Source organism: Sinocyclocheilus anshuiensis, unplaced genomic scaffold (assembly GCF_001515605.1).
Source record: "Sinocyclocheilus anshuiensis isolate Anshui unplaced genomic scaffold, SAMN03320099.WGS_v1.1 scaffold1099, whole genome shotgun sequence".
Lineage (NCBI taxonomy): Eukaryota > Metazoa > Chordata > Actinopteri > Cypriniformes > Cyprinidae > Sinocyclocheilus > Sinocyclocheilus anshuiensis.
Window position 1 is genome coordinate 1,027,742 of NW_015546105.1, and position 10,994 is coordinate 1,038,735.

Genomic DNA, 10,994 nt, shown 5'->3' on the forward strand with positions numbered 1-10,994 from the left:
CTGAACACAGAGATAGAGGAGATCACACAGGAGCCTAACACAGCCTGACAGCACTGCTCATATTCTGACCCTGATCCACTTCACACACGCTCACCAAATACCTGCACTTAATGCCCACCAAAGAGAACATCACACACACATAAACAGTAGAGTGTTTATTCTCATTTGTATCACAAACGCCCGATTTAGCATGTTAAGGTTGTTTGAGTAATATCTACAGTGCATATGTTACTAGATAGAAACAGAGATGTCAGGTAGACATTCCTAATAAAACTTAATCATGAGACTGACAGAAAATGTGAATCCTCTCAGAAATACAGCTCTTGTCTCTTGTTCTTGGAAGGTCATTTATATACATGATAAATGCCCAAGGGACACCGGTAATTTACAGCACCTGTTTTCAGCTGTGAAAAAGATGGAATGAGCCCAAAAGCTTGTGCATTTCTGATATTTTTCACAGTGTTCAGAATTAATTGTCTTGACAAGGAGGGCTTGATGTTCTGCTCTCTGAATCCAAAGGGGTGGGCTCTTTAAAAACAATGTGATGATTTGGTCAGGGAAATCAAGCGATGATAAAATATGTACTGAGGAAGTTATGAGGAGGTAAAGAAAGCCTAAAAGTGGCCTGTATATTCCCCTGAGGTAAAGTGAAGAATGGTGAAGCAGTCATTTATATACATGATAAATGCCCAAGGGACACCGGTAATTTACAGCACCTGTTTTCAGCTGTGAAAAAGATGGAATGAGCCCAAAAGCTTGTGCATTTCTGATATTTCATGTATAACGTCAACACCTGGCATCGCGTGTGGTGCCTTTCAAATGCTCTCAAACATCTTTATTCCTGCTTTATTGCAAAATAGAGAGAACGTTAATGGTGTGCATAAGGATAACATTAGCTCTGTGTAAGAGTAAAAACAGACACGCTGAACTAGAGACAAAGAAAAAGAGAGTCTGTGTGTATTTAGGGATCTGAGCGGCTTCCCATCGAAGTTTGAAAACACATGTTTTTGGAGTGTTGGCCGGACCCAGTCTTGCTGTCATTCTCTGCTTCCTGCCTGTGGGTGATATGCTGCAGCGGCGCTACCGTGGGCCAGGGCAGAGTTAATGCAGGCGAGCCGGCTCACCTCTGGGGAGCCCAACCGGAGAATGGGTTAATAAAGGTCGGCCCCCCCAAAATAAACACATTATAGAATGTTTCTCCATTCATCGCTCTTTAAAATCAGCCTGCAATAAAAACCGGTCTGGACGCAATTACTGCTGCAGCACTGGGGCATGAAATCAACCTGCTCTGAGAAACCACTTTCTGCTCCGCATTTCTAGCTGAGGTCTGTGTGATCTCCGTCTTTTTAATGCTGCTTTCGCCTTTCAAGCGCCTAATGTTAAGAGTTCAGTAGGGCTTGTTCCCCAGGTGCTAAACAAGTGTTCAGGTCCACTTCAGTGATTTGGACTAAGTGAGTTCTCCTAAGCAAAAATAAATAGAAAAAAATCCTGCACTTTTCTGTTTACAGAGCTTTGCACTTTAAAAAGTGCACCTACAGAGTTGAGACTACCGAAATGAAAGAACTGCGTGAGTATTTTACAGATGTGACAGAAAAATGATGAATGAGAGAGATCAGAGGGCTCTTTAACATGACCTCATGGATGTGTTTGTGGAAATAGTTTACTTGCATGTGAGGTCAATCAAAATGTAAGTGGAGTGAGAGGGGCTATTACATAGAAAAGAGAACAAAATGTCTGTGACGTCACCAACTACAGTCCTATATTACCTCAGATTCATTTAAGTGCTTTAGAAAAATGGCTCTGACCATGTAAATTGTTCTCCTTCAGAGGGCCACTTAGGTCAGTCACATAAATAATTGCCATTAGCCTTATTCACATTACCCTTGCAAAACGAATCAGTCTAAAGCCGCAGTATTACACAGAACAGCTGCTTTTAAAGTGGAACCAAAACACAACTGTTCCTTAACATGTCATTTTGCATAGTCCTGCACCAAAGCTCACAAGCATAATGACAGAAACACCTGGTCTGCCATGCCTTATCCCATCTGTTCCTAAACTATATCATCAGTGTCTTATTTAATTCAAATCTAAATCATTTAAAACGACCTAGAATTAGACATCATGTGAAACAAACAAATTGACGAACAATGCTAACAATAACTCTGCTAATCAAACACACTCCCCTAATGCTGTTTCAAAAGGCACAAACAGCAAGAGAAAGAAAAAGGGAAGGTACAAATAGATAACTTGCCCTCAGTTTGAGAGGTCGTGATTTGCAGTAATGAGGCCTTTACATTAAAGTTTAATTTACACATGCCACATCTGTGAGTGGCAAATCAAATAAGCGTACTTAAAGTGGGGACTAATAGTGAAAGTTAACTTTCAAGCCTGTCAATTAACGTACACTGGTGGAGCTGAGCAGACAATGCAGATAAAGATTTAAAGATGATCACTGAATGGAATTAAGTGCCTGCACTTAAACAGTTGGATAAATTGCATATTGCATTCTGCATTGAAGCTCGCTTATTATATGCGTCCGTCTTTCTCATTCACTGGATCTATCCATCTCTCTGTCTGTCCCTCTGTGTCTTTACATACACAACATGCTTGCATCCATGCATGCTTACACAAGAGAAAATTTATACCAAACAGTAGAAATCAGTAATAGATTTATTACTACTACTACTACTATTATTATTATTATTATAAAATGTACATAAAATATAAAATTATAACCATGATAAACTAATAAAAAATATTAGTTACTATTAAATGTATTATTTAATTATTTGTTAATATTCTCATTAATATTAAATAAATATTATTTAATTATTTTTCCTAGAAATGTGAATATATTTTATTTATAGTTTTTATTTTATTAATTTCTCATATTTATCTATTCATAAAAACATTTAATAAAATGAATTAAAACAAAACTTAAGAAGGCACAACAAAAAATAAGAATTCTTCACAAATTATATATATTTATATTACAGCTAAAATTATTAATAATTATATTTGTATTATTTAATTAATGTCTTATATTTATGAATTAATAAATTGATTTAAATTCAAAGATTCAAAGCGTTTATTGTCATATGACCAGTGAGGAAAACAAGTTTCCCTGACCAATGAAATTCTTACTTTGCTGTCCACAATGAATGCCAAGTGCAAGTGCAAAACTATACACACTTACACAACATAGACATAACTTGATAGAAACATAAAAAATAAGATCATTCTCAACAAATGAATAATAATATACACACACCTGCTCATACAAAATATACACACAGCAAGGAAACTCTTCAAACTCTTCCCCATAAACAACTAAACTTCACTTTGTGTTGTGTCTCATAAAGCAGTCTGGTTCACATAAAAGTATCTACTGCGTTGTAAACTAGTCTATAGTAGTTTATCCATTTCTACTGCCATATATATATATATATATATATATATATATATGGTACTCATGGTATGTATGAACATGTATGCTCACCCGTATTTGTGTATCTGTGCCCTGATATTTTGCCCCTCCCTCCGTCAGTGTGCCAGGCAGCTGGCTGCATGCAGCATTAGTATTGCCAGTCAGTTCTTCAAGAGCGTGAAAGAATGAAGTGGAGCAGATGTGAGGAGGAAAGCTCAGGCCTCTGGAAGCTCGGAACCTCATAAACTCACCTCATTGTAGGCCTGCCTCCTATCTGCCCTTTGTCTATCAAATCCTTAGAACGAGAGGATGGGATAATGCCATTTCTTGCCATCTGCCCCAAAGCTTCATTAAAGATACATGAACGAGCCCCATCTTATGAGGAACAGGTGCTATTGTTTGTCCCCGAAGACCTGCTGTGGTGAGGATGTAACTCGCGGTACTTGAGGAAGAGCATCTGTAGCAATCAGTCAGGCTGTGTAGCTGGCAGCCTCTTTCTCTCTTCACACGGGCGACCGGTTCATGGGGGTGTACAGACAGAGAGAGAGAGAGAGAGAGGCCTCTTCACCTTCAGCGTCTCACATATATCATCAGTTCAGTGCAGCTGATGAAGTCTGTGGTGATGCACAGCACAATCTGTCTCTCTGTCGGAGATACACGCATCACCCGGCCGTGTCTTCGCTACTGTCCCCTGCCCTTAGATCAGGCATTAATTTACCCTCCAATAAGAACACAGGCCATGTCGGGAAGCTTTGAAACTGTAGCTTGTCAACAAGCTACTCATAATTTAAAGCAATTCAATTACAGTTAGTCTGCAATTCTACAGACATCTATCAGAATATGGCAAACTACACTTAAGTTACACTAAGAAAATTTGGTGTGAAAACAATTTTCACTCAGAAATTGCTAGTAAATTTCACAATTAATAACACAAAAAAAATAACACTGAATTAAACATGACATTTTGAAGTAGAAAGACTGAAATAGTATTTTCTTGTAAAATGTAACCTAATAATGTCTGTTTTATTTACGACTTCACAGACCCATTTTTCAGTGTATTTAAAGATGATTAAATTATATTAATTTTAATATTTAAGAGATATGCCTTTTCCTTTTGCAAAAAGCAAAAAAGTAGCTGGCACAAAAACAATGGAAACCTCATTAGGGTGATCACACCTAAATAGATAAATTTATAATAAAAACAAGCTAAGCTCATAAGGGAAAAAAAGCTTAAAAAAATACAAATATTTGACTAAAAATTATTTGCAAATAATATTAACATTTGACTAAATATTACTTCTAAATATAATATTCATTTTTAAAATAATATTATTGTAATAAATACATTATTTTCTATATGTCACTACTAAAAAGAAAACATAAAAGACTTACAGCCTTTCCTCTAGATAAGAAAATGGGGCTTCAGTGTTGATTTTGGGGACTGAAGTTGATTTTGTTTTAAGTGGTTCATTTTAATTCATTCAATGTAATGAACAATTCAATTTACTAAAATGAACTAGATGGCATGAGAAAAGAAATATGTTGGATTAATACTTGCATACATAATACTGTGAAAAAATAGTGTTTTGTCATCATACACTGGGGGGAAAAAAGCAGCTCATTGCTGGAAATGCTACTCTGTTTTGAAAACAGCTGTGCTACAATCACGCTCCTGGTCACTAATTCCCAACACTGAACGCAGAGTTGTCAGCATTGGGCTGTTTAAACACACAATGTGCGCTCGCTGTAGGTTGAATGACCGAAATAAAAGGAGGAGGGGGGAAACCCCTGAAGTAAATAGGGAGCTATAGATTAATCAATGTTGTTAGTGGAAATGTTGACATCAGCACTTAGCTTCAGTAATGGTTTACAGCAGCAACTAATCCTAAGGTCAGACAGCCCAGCCTATCCAAGGAGCTGCACTGTACGTGGATTACTGTTAGAATAGGATGTTGTATGCTTCTAATCCGGCAGGTGCAGTAATATGTTTATGCCCTCCTGCAGTGGCCTATGCAGCTATAAATGTGGATTTGCTGCCATATCCTGACCCAGGCTGTCACACAAGCGCATGGAAAATTTAGATGTACAAGTCATTACCATGCTCAATAGGGTCCCTGTCAGCACCCATGCTCCGTGCTGTCTTTTAAAGGGTCCCGTTGGGCTCAGGAGACGTGCCCCCCTAAACCTGTCCCCAACTCCCTTTAACATGAAAATAGAGATTGATCTTCAAGGAACATCACTCTGGGATTCCTTCCCCTTTTAAAAGGAAAAGGGGGGAGTTGTTTTAACATGTCCAAAATGCCTTTCAGTGTTGACGAGGTAAGTTGGAGATGGGAAGGGGGTGGCTAACTTCTCTTCTTTTTACATTTTTTGGAAGGAGCCAGAGAGCCTCCGGAGGCCTAGGTTAAGATTAAGAGCCAGCCACCCCGTTTTAAAAGCAGAAGGTAAGGCTGTACCAATTTCCACACTTGTGATGTATTTTGGTCCAAAATTTGCAGCCATTTCCCTTGAATATTACCGTTTCTCATTAAAAGTCTCAAAGAAAGGCTCTAACATAGGGGTGTTTTAAATTTAGTAGGAGTGAAAATAGCTTTCACTGTTACTGTAAGTACCGATACGTCACGCTCTCTTGCCCTCGGTTGATGCTGCCAGAGCCAAAATGACTGAAAGAAAACCACCTTAGGGGATCCATTTTAAAGCAAAGTGATTCTAGAGGACCTGGCAACCGCGCTCAATCTGCACGACGAGCCCCTACAGCGCGAACTTCACACCCGCTACTTTGTGAACACACTCAGCGAGCGCTTTCTGGAAACTCACCAGCAAAGAGAGAGCGCGGGAAAGAAAGAGAGAGAGAGAGCTCTTTGCTGAATGAAACCACTTCTGCGCTCGGGAGTCTGCACATTATTCTGTTCTGAAGAGGTCAATTTTTTAAACAATCACATAGATCCCCAAGTACACATTACTCCCACGTCACAGGTCATTTATCAGTAAACCGCACTCTTCCAGCACACGGCGGCTGCAGCTTTGAGCTCTAAATCCAACACACACACACACATAAACCCACGCTCACTGGGCCGTTATCAAAGCGCAACATATTCTGCTCAGCCGCGCTTCAGCCCCTGATGACAATCGGGCCATGTGGATCGATAGGGCTGAGTCGGACCTTGATCCCCGCTCTTTCTGTCAGCGAAGGGCCGGAATTAAGACTAGGTCTCCACCTTGGTGCCACAGACTAAACGCATTGTTCTCCTCTCTCTGCTCTGTTAGCGAGGAGTTCTGCAGGCGGCCCTCATCAGCCACACAGATACAGGACCGGGAATAACGAGGCTTTGTGCGACGGCTGTGGCTTTGACCTGGACCGACCCGCCTCCGACAATCCACTAGCCCACAGACTCAAAGGCTTATCGGTCGATGAGCACCGTGTTTTCTTGCTTTCATTCCTTATTTTTATTCTGTGTGTGTGTTTTTTAAACAGGTAAAAGATTAACGTTCCCGATACTGGAACAGGAAAACTAGCAAACAGTGCGTTCATCTGTATTTGTATGCATGTTACGCCACCGCTGACAAAAGACTGTGGTGACAGAGGACAAATGTTTTCTGAGGACTCAGAGCATGTGTGCATGTGTGCCGAATGGGGCAAGGTGCACAGAAACCAGACACTGGCTCACGCTCGGCTCATCTGGAGAAATAACCAATAGATTACTTCTTGTTCCGCTAATTCCTTACACAGTAAAACAAGCCCTCTTGGAAATGAGCCATTCCAATATGTCTATATTAAGTCTGGGGCTGTTAAAAGCAGAATGGCCCCTTCCTCCTCCACCCTTCGCCTTCCACTTCAGCTTTACTTCAAGTCCACCCTGGAGTTCATGGCAAAAAACAAGCATACTATACACACACATTTCAAACCTGTATGACTTTCTTTCTTGTGCAGAACACACATGCATGAAAAAATATATTTTGAAGACTTCTGCCCGTATAATCACAATCATTAGAGTCCAAAACAACACTGGACCGAACTGACTTTCATTATATGGAAAAAAGCACTGAGACATTTTTCAAAATATTGTTCTGTAATACTGTCCCTGTATTTTTTTTTTAATCATTATAATATGCTGATTATAATTTATGAATAATCAAATGAGCATGCTTAATATTACAAGGGGAGAAGTGAGGCTCATGCTGGGTTGCGGAAATTAGCAAATGAGTTCAGTACAAAGATGGGGGGGGGGGCTATTCCCTTAAGAACACCAGCAAAATCAGTGTGTTCAAAATGATCAGTGTGTGTTCAACAGAAATGTGTTCTTAAGGCAAATTTTTGTTGAGCCTCTAAGAACCTAAAATGTAATTTAAGTCTGTAAATATTTCAAGCAATTAGGGTTGTATTGCATATAAAATATCAAAGACAAGCCTAAGGCTTTAGTAGTTTCTGAGCTCAGCACTGCTGTGGCATAGTGCACACAGACATCACGTCCACCTCTCTCTCATTACTCATTTAATTTACTCGCCGTATGCTTTACTCAGGGTTACCTCCTCTAGGATGGCACGCTTAACGTGGGACTTAGTTTACACAATGACAGAAAAAAAAAGAATGGGAGAAAGAAATAAAGAAGGAGAGTGAGAAGAAAAAAATTTTTTTTTTCTCTCAGGGTCTGGTCATAAAATTAAAAAGGATTGCAGTGAACTGGCTAAACCCGAGGGGACTGGCTCAAACAGCATGGGTAATGAGGGGAGAAAAGGACAGACATAAACAAACCCACAAATGAGTCTGAGGCCAACATCATTATCCCACATATACATCCCACATCTATGAAAACCGGCACCGGCACAATACAAAATACACCCCAGACCCTTTCAGACCATGATGGTGTAGGGCAACTGAACAGGGGGAAAAAGGCAATAGCCTAGTGTTATATACCTTTATGCATTCATTCATGCAATGTGTTCTTTTTTCTTTCTTTCTTTTTCTTTCTTTCTTTCTTTCTTTCTTTCTTTCTTTTTTTTATTTACTTTCTGGTCACTTTTGAATTATGCATGATGCATTTAAAGATCAATATTTATTTTTATGCTCGGTCAAACCTTCCAAATAATAAATATTTAAGATATAATTAAAAAGCCTAATATAAAAGAGAAATAGTTTACTTAATAAAAAAAATAGGTAATACTTTAATAAGAAACAGCAAATGAAAAAAAAATATCAATGAATAAAACCTCAAAATCTCAACAAATTAAAAACACGTCTCTCTTTTCCAGATATATTTTGCTCTCACTCTTGGAGGAATATACAGTAATATTATTGATAATTTTGCAAATAGTTTATGTGTCTTTAGCAGGAGAATGGCAGAAATATTTTCACAAAACAAAAATTAAAATTAAAAATAAAACTTTGAAATGTATTAATAACATACATGCATTCATATATTTATTAATAATGTTGTAGTAAAAATTAAGTTATTTATTTTACAGTGTTCCATGGTTAGTGGTATTTAGCATTGTTTTCTCCCCATCAGAACAGACCTGCGGCCCATTTTTGGGTCATGACCCACCAGTTTAGAACTGAAAGTCTAGAGTGAGACCACCCATTAACTAAAAATGGCATTGTCCATGAAGAGAGATAGATCAAGAGAGAGAGAGAGAGAGAGAGAGAGAGAGAGAGAGAGAGAGAGAGAGAGAGAGAGAGAGAACTCTGTTGTCCAGCAGAAAGCTGACATTGTTACCGTCGGGACTTTATTGCAGGCACATGAGAGTGTTGAGACTTTAAAACACGCTCAAATGTCATGTGCACACCCAGTGACGGGGAAGAATAATTATGAAAAAGAGAGACAGGGAGAAATGTAGAGCGAGAGAAAGACAACAACAATTCAGTGTGTATGAAAAACGGACGAAAGACAAAATGGCCCATTCATTGTATTCCTTCGGGAATGCTCGGACCCTCCTCTGCCCCATCTGAAACATAAAGCGGCCCTTTTTTTGTGCTGCGAAGCGCGGGGCTGAATGCTTTGCTTTGCCACCCTAGCCCTAAGAAAACACGGGCCCCCTTTCTAAACTGCCGGCTGGCCACACACAGTAGAGGCTATTAATGCCTTGCCTTCTTTCCCCCTGTGTGTGTGCCCACTGTGGAGGCTGAGGACCACGTTAAAAAGCCAATGCAAAGACAAAACAGTTTGCTCAACATTAACAGGGAAAACACTGGGCCAGGCAGGAGGGGAGAGGAAACTAAGTCAACATCACACTGGAGGATGTGTTCTCCACCAACTGATATTTTTTCCCTTGCAGGGCCCGGGCACAATGAGAGCTAAGTATAGGTCCATCGTGCATGGTCTGGAAGGGCTAGTGGTGTGGCGGCGAGTGACAGGTGCATTCTGATGAGATTCAGGAGCCGATTCTGGCTGGACAGCGCCTGCTTTATGCCACCCTTAACCGGGTTTGGACTCAACAGAACACTCTCATGGATTATGAATAAGCCGCTGATTTTTATGATGCTCAGTTAAGATGAGATGTGAAGATGCAAAATGCCTTTGGTTTGTTAATTTTAGTTTAACACCCAATGTCACTATGCATGGTACACAGATGCTAAATGCTAAAACAGTAACCAATACAAGATGAATTCAAGTCTGCATCTTATACTTTTTGCTCCTATTCCTCATGACCTTTTTAAAGAGAATTCTGTTATTATTTACTCACCCTCATGCCATTCCAAATGTGTATGACTTACTTTCTTACAAGATATTTTGAAGAATAATCTGTTTTTGTCCGTACAATGAAAGTCAGTGGGGTCCAAAAAACACTGGAAAACAGTGACTCACACAATAAAAAAGGAGACATTTTTCAAAACATCTTCTTTTATGTTCCACAGAAGAAAGTAAGTCATACAGGTTTAGAACAATATTGAACCATCCAATTTAAGCCGCAAAACCTTTCTATTTAATTGTGAAAAATCATAAAGGTGTTATGCAGTTAACGTTAAAAATCAGCTTGTGTTTGTCTACTTTTCCTAAGCAGTCACTTGTAATGATCACATATGGAACTACACAAGTATGTCTTTAGGTTGCGCTCTCTCACCATATACTGGAAACATGGTCTTAAGTCTGAACAAATGCACAAATGAATGAAATACTGACTGCTGTCTCTTCGATCAAGCAGTGGCGACACCAAACACTGCATCCTCACTCTTCCTGTTGGCACAAGTGATTATTTGATCATACAGCAGAAAACAATGCTAAAGACACCGCTTTAACAGAAAAAGCAGTGATCGGCCAGGCGATCACTGTTTATATTCTTAATATCCGAAACTGCTTAAACTGCCGTTAAGCATTCTACCTTCGCCCATCCATTAGCTTAATATTAAAAGCATCATGGCCTGCTGGTGAGGATGTAACTATTAGGCCCGTTTTTATGCGTCATTAAGTTTTAAAACGAGCCTACGGAAGCTTTATTGTTTGTGTCACAGTTCATGGGTCCGTGCGGTCCTTTTGCATCTTGTCATGTGGGTGTATGTGTGTTACGTCATTCGTTAGTGGTTGCAGCTGGCGCTCTATCAGAGCGCGCCAGCTGCAACTCATGAGCGATT

At 39.4% G+C, this 10,994-nt stretch overlaps 1 protein-coding gene across 1 annotated transcript in view; it reads right to left on the bottom strand.

Moving 5' to 3' along the window:
- The window catches only part of LOC107700618 (transcription factor SOX-6-like), an 88,840-nt gene that overhangs the window by 42,584 nt on the left and 35,262 nt on the right, over window positions 1-10,994 (bottom strand). The window lies entirely within an intron of this gene.